This window comes from Lycium ferocissimum, chromosome 5 (assembly GCF_029784015.1).
Source record: "Lycium ferocissimum isolate CSIRO_LF1 chromosome 5, AGI_CSIRO_Lferr_CH_V1, whole genome shotgun sequence".
In the NCBI taxonomy this organism is placed as follows: domain Eukaryota; kingdom Viridiplantae; phylum Streptophyta; class Magnoliopsida; order Solanales; family Solanaceae; genus Lycium; species Lycium ferocissimum.
This window is the reverse complement of record NC_081346.1, coordinates 71,833,928-71,844,667: the sequence shown is the minus strand read 5'-3', so window position 1 is coordinate 71,844,667 and position 10,740 is coordinate 71,833,928. Positions and strand designations below refer to the sequence as shown.

General features: G+C 32.1%; 1 pseudogene; it reads left to right on the top strand.

Annotated features, from left to right (window-relative positions):
- The first annotated feature begins 3,367 nt into the window (after window positions 1–3,367).
- Window positions 3,368–7,320, top strand: LOC132058531 (UDP-glycosyltransferase 86A1-like; annotated as a pseudogene).
- Window positions 7,321–10,740: the final 3,420 nt, after the last annotated feature.

Genomic DNA, 10,740 nt, shown 5'->3' with positions numbered 1-10,740 from the left:
AATTATCTTTTTTCAAAATTATAGGTTCTAATATATCAATTATTTTAATTTTAATAAAATTTTAAAAAAAGTTATTTTACGTCAAAAGTATTGGATTCACGAACTGGTCCATTGTTCCACCTCTAACTTCCATTCGGAAAAAATTTTTTTTTTTTTGCGCTTCTTTGGGGGTATTTCAATTTTTTCCCCTTTAATCTCAGGGTTGGGTTAAACCCAATTCAAAAAAAAAATATTAAAATTTTCAAAATTCCTTTTGGGGGAAATTTGGGCCTTGGGAAAAAAGAAAGCTCTTTTTAGGAACAAAATTAAAGACCACCCCGGGAAGGACAATCCCAAATTCCCCGAAAAAAATTCCATTTTCAAAAAGACCAAATTTCCCAAATCGGGGAGACCATTTAAAATTTTAAATTATGAGTTCCAACAATTTCAAGTTAATTTATGAAAAGAGACTTTAAAATCTTATAACTATCTAGGAAATTTTAATACAACCGCCCTTCTATTGTGACACGAATTTTTGCCCCTGTGTTTTCCCCTTATATTTTTTAAATATTTTTTTAATTTTAATTTTTGATTTTCAATTTTTTTTATTTTTTTTGTAGGCTTATTTGCTAAAATCAAAAAGAACAAAAATATTTGCTATTTTTAGAGTATAAGTATTGTGATTTAAAGAAAGAAAAATTACAAAAAATATGCTTTATAGGTTTTAATTTTGCTTAGCCAGTTATTTATTTTAAGAGTATTTTTTTGTTTTAGTTATCTAGAAATAGTTATTAAATATTTTGTTTTTACATTTTAAAAAATAAAAAAATAAAAATGAGCAAATGGGATCATGTTACCCCACTGCCAAATGACAAAGAGTTATAACAAATTTTATCACAAAAAGAGGAGGAACACGTGATAAGAGTGGGAATATTATTCTGAGTGGTCCCATAATTTGATACACATACACACACAATATAGAAAGGGAATCTTTTTCTGTTTTTGGGGACCACACCATACCTATAGAAATAGACACACACATTTATTTCACAAAAAAGAAGGGGCATAAATGAATTGGGGGTCCCACTCCTTCTTCACTCACATTTCCCACAAATATATAATACATACACACAAGAAGAAAAAGGGGGAATAAAAAAGGAAAAGGGACACAGAGAAATATAGATAGAGAAAGGGGAGACGGACAGAAACAGAGAAAAAAAATCATCCATCATCTTCTTCAAATTTTCCATAACCACACCACCACCGCATCACCTCCCCCCGTAAGCCACCACTTCACTTGACATTCCACCCGCCCACTTCTTTACCACCATTAAACCAGTCCACCATCAGTAAAGACCATATCACCGTCAATGTAACTTTGAGTTGGTAAGGTCCAGCGAGGTTTCGGTACTCCGTTCGAATTTCGGTCAGCAGTTTTGGTTTAAGCTTGCTGTTGGGTTTCATTGTTGGAACAGAAGTCGTATTTATTCGTTGTTAAACGAGACTTTGAAATTGCAATAGTGAAGGTCCATTCTTAACTTTCCTTTAATTTCCATTCTTAACTTTCCTTTAATTTGAGTTTTCTTGGATATTTATTTGATGCTTAAAATGTTGAATTTCCTGTACGTAAGGTCCATTTCTTACGTATGAATTTAATTTCTGCTTTGTTCGTGTTTGTGATATTAATGTTTGCTTAGTCCATATCGTGCTTTGGTGGCGTTGTAAATATATTTATGCCTCTGTCATTGTGAGAAAGTTCATACCTTTAATTTGATACAATCTAATTGCGTATTTAATGAAGGCATTTGCTTTTCTGTTGGTTTTCATTTTTATTTGGATGTTAACTGAAAGGAAATTCAATGGTATGCATGACTGTCCAAACGAACTGGTTATGGAGAATTCAATGTTATTATTAAAAGAAAAGTGGTGTTAACAGTGCTCTTTTCCTCTTCATTTTGTTTAATGGGATGGCTAAATATGCTTAGACCCGATCATTTAATTAGTTAAACTAGATCAGATGCGAATTATTTCAAATCTCGTAATCACGTATAAAAGAAAAGAGCGGAAAAACCAATTGTAAGGGGAGCGAGATGGGTTGCGAAGTTACTCAAAACCCGTCGTCAAAGAGTGAAAAATGACTAAAAAATAATTAATCAATAATAATAATAAGTCTCGGATTTTAGAGACAAATAATTGCCTTTAACGCTAGATGAGCTTTAGGCACGTTTCAAGACGTTTGTTTCGATTAAGAATGCGGTTACGCATCTTATTTTGAGACGCTTAAACAACTCAGGGATGCGGTTACGCACCTTGGTCAATGTCGTTTTAATAATTAATCTTGTTTCGATTGAGAATGCGGTTACGCATCTCATTTTCGAGACGCTTAAACAACTCAAGGATGCGGTTACGCACCTTGGCCAATATCGTTTTAATAATTAATCTTGTTTCGATTGAGAATGCGGTTACGCATCTTATTTTCAGACGCTTAAAAACCCGGAATGCGGTTACGCATCCGGTTTAAGACCAATAAATGTTCAACAATAAAAGTACGAGCAAATCAAGGCTCGGGACATAATTTATCCAAAAATAGTTTAAGCTAAGTATAAGTCGATAAAGCGACCGTCTCTTTGAACCACGGGACTCGAGGAATGCTTAATACCTTCTCCCCAGGTCAACGGAATTCGCTACTGGAGTGCTTTTGTTTTTCAGCACCAATAATAAAAGAGTCATTTCCTTTGACAGGGATTCATAAGGTGACTTGGAACACCAAAACTCAATTCCAGGTGGCGACTCTGTAAATAAATAATCCCTATTCAAAACCGTCACTTCAAATGGAAAAACCCTTTAATAATAAGACCGTAAGGCTCATTGCTCGGGGCGTCAAAAAAGGGGTGTGACATCTATAACAATCACTCTACAATTCACTATAATCTTGTTTTTTTTATTTTGAGTCTTTAGTATGTTATATAATATTATTATACATATGATATTTATTTATAGCAGCCAAAAAAATATTGGGACAAACATCATCGTTATAAAAAGGTTTGACTATACATATACAAGGTCCAACAAAGCTACTAAATTCACGTGAACCCACTTAATACATTTCGTATCTATAACAACATTTCATTATAGTAATCTTTTTTTCTTTTCTTTTTTTGTTACCGATCTTTCATTATGTTATATGATATATTTTCTCTAACAATATTTTGCTATAGCAACCAAAAATTATCGGGACAAACAAACATCATTATAAACAGGTTTGATTGTACAGATACAAGGTCTAGCAAAAATTACTGAATTCACATAAACCCGCTGGTCCGATAAATAAGGCTGAGCTATCAACTCTTCAAGATAAATAGAGTTGAAGTTCACCAAATTAACTACCACCAAAAAAAAAATGGCAGAAATTAGAGACCAAAAATTGCCTCATGCCTTAGTAATTCCAAACCCTTTTCAAGGCCATATAAACCCAACAATTCATCTAGCTTTAAAACTTGCTTCGAAAGGTTTCATCATCACTTTCGTCAACACTCAATTCATTCACTCTCAAATAACAAAAGCCCAGTTAACATCATCAGAGCCCAATAATGATGATATTTTCCCCAAAGCCCGTGAATCTGGGCTTGACATACGTTATTTAACTATTTCAGATGGTTTTCCATTAGATTTTTGATCGAAGCATAAATTCATTGCAATTTTTGGGAAGGTTTTACAAATAATTTTTCAGAGTAGTTGATGAACTTGTTGGGAAATCAGTGAAGGATAATTGTGTTGATCAATCAATTGTTTTGTTGCTGAACACTTTCTTTTCTTGGCCATCAATTATTGCCAAGAAATATGGGATTGTTCATGTCTCTTTCTTCTCTGAACCAGCTTTGGTGTTTGCCTTGTATTATCACTCGGATTTGCTTACACAAAATGGCCATATCGGCTCTGACGGTACGTGTTTTAAACTATGTTTAGGATCATAAGTTTTAATGATATTTGTTGAGAATTTCATACCAAGACAAATATCATCATAAAAAGAAAAAATGTTTGAAATGAGTGACTGCGAAACTGTGACTATGATAATCTCATTTAAATTTAAGTTATTTAAGAGAACACATTTTATTTACTTAATTATATTATGTCTTCAACACACCTTTTCACATGTGTAGCTAATTTTTCTATGCCCCAAGCAAGTAGGTATTCTTTTATATAATATGTGTCGATGAAACTCAAATGTTGAAGTGTACATTATATCATCTAAAAATTTAAGTAGTTAGAAAAAACACACTTTATGCTATTATTGATATTTCGTAAATAAGAATCATACAAGAAATCACATGTAGATAAGTTGGATTTAAATTTCGATTGATGCCAAATTAATTATTTAGTGTAGATTAATGCGCAGGAAGTAAATATAAAACTCCTAGTACTGAAAAATTATTTTAGGTAAAGATATTCGTATGCAATTATTGATCTTATATGCTGATTCTATTTAAAGTACGTTATCTTGTGAAGATTTCCACATGCTTGCCGTTTATCCACGTCTCTTTTTTGTGGTCCTTACAAAGCTGCTGTTTTCTCGAAGTTCTATGGATTGACATGAAAAACTATTTACACAATTTGGTTTGTATAAAGTAATTATAAGTAAATTTTTATGATAAATAGTAATTAATAATATGATAAAAAGAGTAATAATTAATTGATCTTTCCAAAGGGAAGCAAATAGTAGTACTCCATCGTCTCAAAATATTTATTGTCCTTCTTAAAAATATTTTATCTCACAATATTTATCGTTTTATTTATCCAAGACAAAATTAAGTGGCTTTTCCCATTTTACCTTGTATTAATTACCAATGGTTGATTTTGTGAGTTCACATATCAACACCTAAGGAGTTTAAGTCATTAATAGAGTAAATATTTATTGCGGAGAGAGAACATAATGAAATATATTAAGAGGGTAAAATAGTCAAAATGTCAGATTATAAATGCTTTCTTAATGAGTGTAAATAAAAAATGCGACAAATATTTGAGATGGAGGAGTAATAATTAAGGCATGTTTTCACTTGATGAAGGTATAAATCGTAATTATTCAGATTTTCATCATTAAGAATGTTTGTTTTTGAGGTTTGAATCTTAATTATTCATATTTCAATCATTAAGTATGTTATATTAAGATGTTATTCGTTGAAGAATTTATTCAAAGGTGACATTTCACAGCTAATTTATCAACTTTCGATCTTGCTAACCACCATTGATCCGACATCACTCACCATTATCATTCTTTTACCGTCTACCATATCTCTCACTTCGACGCCCCACCATCTAATATTACCATCCTCATCCATAACCACCATCTAACATTGTTGTAAAACCCCCCCCCCCAAAACAATTATCAACCACGGCATGACGACCTGCCGTAACCACCATCTTCAACCACCACAGTCATTAGTCATAACCACCGTCTTGACCACAACTACAATACCATCGTTAATCACACGGTTAGTCATCACTACCATGACCACCATTTACTGATCATTACCGTAACTTCACCATTATCCATAACAACCTCGATTAATACTAACAATCACCACCGTGACTACCATTATCACCAACCACACTTCTATCCGTCATCAATGTCATCATTAACTATAACTATTGTCCACCGCGATTATCATTCATCACCACAAACTATCACCATCGAACCATTATCATTAACCACCACTTCACTCGACCATCATCACCAACACCACCTACCATGAGACCACCGAAATGCAATTATGCACTTTTGAACCATCATATATTTTTTCAAAATATTTTGTTGATATATTATTAGTGATTATTAAATTTAATATTTATTAATTCTAAATAAAGACAATGTTTATACATCAGGATAGAGAGAAAATAATCAATCTTAATTATAATAACTTAATATGACATATTAATATTCGGATATATAATCGATTCGAATTTTTAATCTTAATGTTCAAATATATATTCAAATTCAGATGTTTTAATTTTAATTAAAACATTTATCAAGGCTAATACTCGTAACAACGAAATAAACGAACAGGACTTCTCTTTCATGAAAAATACGATGCTTCTCATTTTTTAACCTTATAGTATAATATAACTTATACATCGGCAAATTGATATTTCCATTATTGTTGAACGAGAGAAAATCGCAAGACCCTGTTGATTATATTCCTGGAATTAAGTCTATTGAAGCAAGTGACTTGCCCTTAGCTTTTCCCAGAATCGATGGTGGACCAAAGTATCTACAATGCATTTCAAATGTTGGAAAGCAGATATCATAATTGCTAACACAATTGAAGAACTTGAATTGAAGCTGTCACAACAATTCAAGAAAATCTCAATTTCTACTCAATCGGTCCAATTGTGTCCAGCGAATTTCACTGAATTGACTATCCCCGATAGCCTATGGTACGAGATTGATTGCACCCAATGGCTCGATACCAAGCCCACGTGGTTCGGTCTTGTACGTCTCATTTGGGAGTATAGCCATTGTTAATAAAGAAGATATTCTTGAACTAGCTCATGGCCTTATGCTTAGTGAAGTTAATTTCATTTGGATACTTAAGTTAGGTCAAGATGAAAAAAGTATTTTGCCCCTTGAGTATGAAGAGAAGGTGAAGGATCGAGGATTGATCGATATATCTGGTGCAATCAAATGAGGAGTGATTTCACATTCCTTGTCGAGGTTTCTTGAGTCATTGTGGATGGAGTGCAGCAGTGGAAAGCATTTGGTGCGGGGGTGCCATTAATTTGTTATCCTGCGGTCACGATCAACTTTAACCGAAGAAAATTAGTGGTTTATGATTGGAAAGTTGGAATCAATCTTCGTGATGGGGAGTCGATCAAGAAGGGAGGAAGTACGTGACAAGATTAAATATTTGATGAACAGAGAGACTTGAAACAATTTAAGGAAGAATATTGCGCAGGTGAAAGAGACATTTCATAACGCATTGGCGATGAATGGATCATCAAATGTTAATTTTAACAAGTTAGTTGAAGAACTGAAGATGAAGATTAGTTGAGCTTGAGAGACGTTTTTTAAAAAGAGACATTTAAGGAAGAAAATTTTCTTTCTTTGTTTTCCTTTCTTCTTCTTCTTCTTCAAGTTAATAATGTTTCTTGTGGAAAGGACGTATTTTTGGATTTGGAGGAACTTATACTAGGAACTTTAAGCTTTTGTTTAGGCCATTGAGTTGGGCTGGGCCATTTTCTAAGGTGACGATCCAGAATGGCCCAAACCAAAGTATGTGGGTCATTTGCACTTTTGTCTCTATTTTGTGCTGGTCTTTAATTTTACCCCTCAATGCAAACAACTTTTTCTCGGGACATTAAATTTATATTTTCGGATCATAACATCCCATAAGTTATTGCCGGTGCCTTAAAAAACTTATACACACTAGGTAGAAGTTTGATTTTGAAGCACAAAAATTAAAGACCAGACCATTTGAAGGGAAAAATTAAAGACCAACCCATTTGAAGAGAAACCGTGCAATTATATTAAGTATGTTGGTCTTTGAACTTCTCTTTTCCTTCTATCCTAGATTATGGATTATTGTTTTATTTGAGAGAGAAATTACTCTAAATAACTGCTTATAAATTGCCTAAGTTAAAAATAGCCGATGAATATATATATATGTATAATTGTATATATTCAATGTAATTTATGTATACTAAGGTAAAAAAAATCAGTAAAGTCTAGTTGGCTATTTATATTTAGAATATTCCACAAAATAATTCACTTAGCTATCTAGTAAGTGGACCAGCATAACATCATTTGGTAAGGCAGAACATGAATTAAAATAAGAAAAAAATTGTAATTAATCTACTAATGGCGGAAAACATATTTACACGTTCAATGTAATTGACTGATTCCAACAGAAGATTATGTTTACGTACATTTTTATAAGAAAAATTCTTGTACATATGCATAGTTCAATTAAAAAAATAATGCATTCAGTTAAATTCAGCATTTAGAATTAATAAAATTAGCAGTGTTAAAATAATTATGATCTTATTATATGTATACATGTAATAAAAAAAAATACTACATAGTTCAGAATAAAATAATGCATTCAGTTACTATATGTACATATTATTTTAAAAAATTACTTATATTTTATAGTTCAAATAAGAAAATAACGTATTCGAGTTAAACCAACATAATCAAGCTCTACTCACCTCAATAATTTTTTATGCATGAAATATATATATATTTTTTTAATTCTCATCCGATTTTTAGTATCTGACATTAAAGCAGGATTAAATTTAAATTCGGTATTAGGAAAACCTCACATTGAAGGTAAATGCTTCCCTATGATTAAACACTTGTTAGTTTTATTCATGGAATATGCTACTGAAGATGATCATATGTAGATGAATATTCTGCCACAGAGGCAGCTGGTTCCATGATGTCTTGGAACTTACCGCTCTAGATCATAATAAGTGCCACCTAGCAAAAAAACGTATTAAGGAAAACAATAACAGCGATATGGAAGTTTACTAAGAGGTGCTCTTTATATAATAAAAATAAGGTACTTTTTCCTCTTGTTTAGAGCATGCACAAAGTAATCCTTTAGACATTGGAAGTCAACAATACTTAGAAATTCTTACATGTGGCTTTTCCAATCATGATTTAGATGTTACTTTAACTTTTCGTTTTTGTCTAAGGGTAGAGTTGGAAAAAACTAGCCAATTTATGTCTTAGTTTCCTAAAGTGACACTTATTATGAGACAAAAAATTTAATTTAGGTGACATTTATTATGGGACGGAGGGAGTAAAAAACAAATAGATACATGGAGCTTGTTTGGATGGGGCTTAAAAAAACGACTTATAAGCTAAAAAAAAAAATGGGTATTGACATTTGGTAAGCTATAATTTAATTTAATTACTTCTCCATAAACATTTGTGTATTAATGACATTTAGTAACTATATATATATATATATATATATATATATATATATATATATATATATATATATATATATATACATACAAAATAGAATACCCATCAAACTATTCACTTTTAAGGCAATCCTTCCATCTCTCCCCCTCTTCTCCCATTGCTCATGGGCATAGGCGACACCGACATGGCCAAAGCTCGACAAACGGGCCCCTCGTAGTCTTGTAAACTAGAAACATGGGGGTGCCTCAAAATTTTCAATGCCGGAGAACGGAGAAAAAAAACCATCCTTTGCCAACCTTTTGCGCGGGACGCCATCTCAGGGTGAACCACAAAAATTGAAATCGGATACGACGAAAATACTTTGGAAATGTTTAAATTTGCGCAATGTTAAACGAGATCCTAGTTTTCGAACCAGCGTTAGATACGCAAATTGAAATAAAAAAAAATTTAGATTGTAACAATGATTTCATAAGATTCATTTTGTGTCATTCATTTAGATTATTCCTTTTTTTATAGTGTATTTTTATTTTTGTGTATCTATATTTTTATGTATTCAATTTTTACTCGACTTATTCATCAATATAGCGAGTCGTTTATGAATATAGATAATTATTTCATGAATACGGTGAAAAAGTAGCTACTTTTGAATACAAAGTTTCATGAATACGGCGAAACAAAATTATATACGTGAAAAAAATGAATACAACAATTATTGGTGTATATGTATTTAATTTTTACTACGTTGTATTCATGAATACAACAAGCCAATTTATGAATACGTATAATTATTTTATGAATACGAAAAAAAAAAAAATATTGTATTCATGAATACAACTAAAAAAAAATTTGAATACACATGTGGGAGCTAAGCCGATTTGCTCTTTTGAACGTAAATATTGAAACATTAGCTATGCAGCTTGTTTAGCCCCCAAATGTTTGCTATTTATGTAAAATGCCCAAAAAAATAAGTTGGGGTAGGCCAACTTATTTTTTTTTGAAACACTCAAGTTGTTTTCGGTATAAAGTGGGCTTTAGATAAAATTTAAGCCCAAACGGCGTTAATTTTGGGGGCTTTTTTAAGCACAAAATGGCTTTTGCTTCGGGCTGCACTAAAAATCGAAAACAAATTTTATAATGCAACTTATAAAGCCCAATCCAAACGGGCTCATGGTCTTGTAAACTAGAAACATGGGGGTGCCTCAAAATTTGCAAGTGGAAAACATTGATTAAAGAAAAACCCATACTCCTATTATAATTGGTCACACAATCCAAGCTTCAACATTCTGAAACTCTGAAGCCCATTGGGAAAGGTTAAGAAAATAGATTTTTACATCCTTCAACTTGTAAGAATTTCAACTTGTTCTTTCAATCAGCGAGAATGCAGGATTTACTGACATCACTAATCTAAATTGATGTCGTGTAAGAGTCACTATCGGAGATCATAGCTGGTTGAAGTAGAGGTGAAATTTAGGTGCAATTTTGAACTCTAATGAGGATTTATCATGAATTGACAAGTTTTACCCTCGACTCTCCTTTATCTGAGTGGCATTCCACAAGTCTATGTGCAATATGATCATGGAATGCCACATGACTGTCCTAAAATTCAAAACTTATAAATTTATAATCCTCCAGCCGCCTTATAAATTTACATTCACCATTATAAGGCAAGACTGAAACTTTGCCCACGTTAATCCTACTACTGTAATTGTTGTCCTTGGAAATATTTAAATAGGTATTTCCTGAGAAAAAAATAGTTGTTTTTATTTCATAATAAATTTAATTAACAAGAGAACAAAAGTGGTCTAATAAACAGTAGTACCGTAGTGGTTATA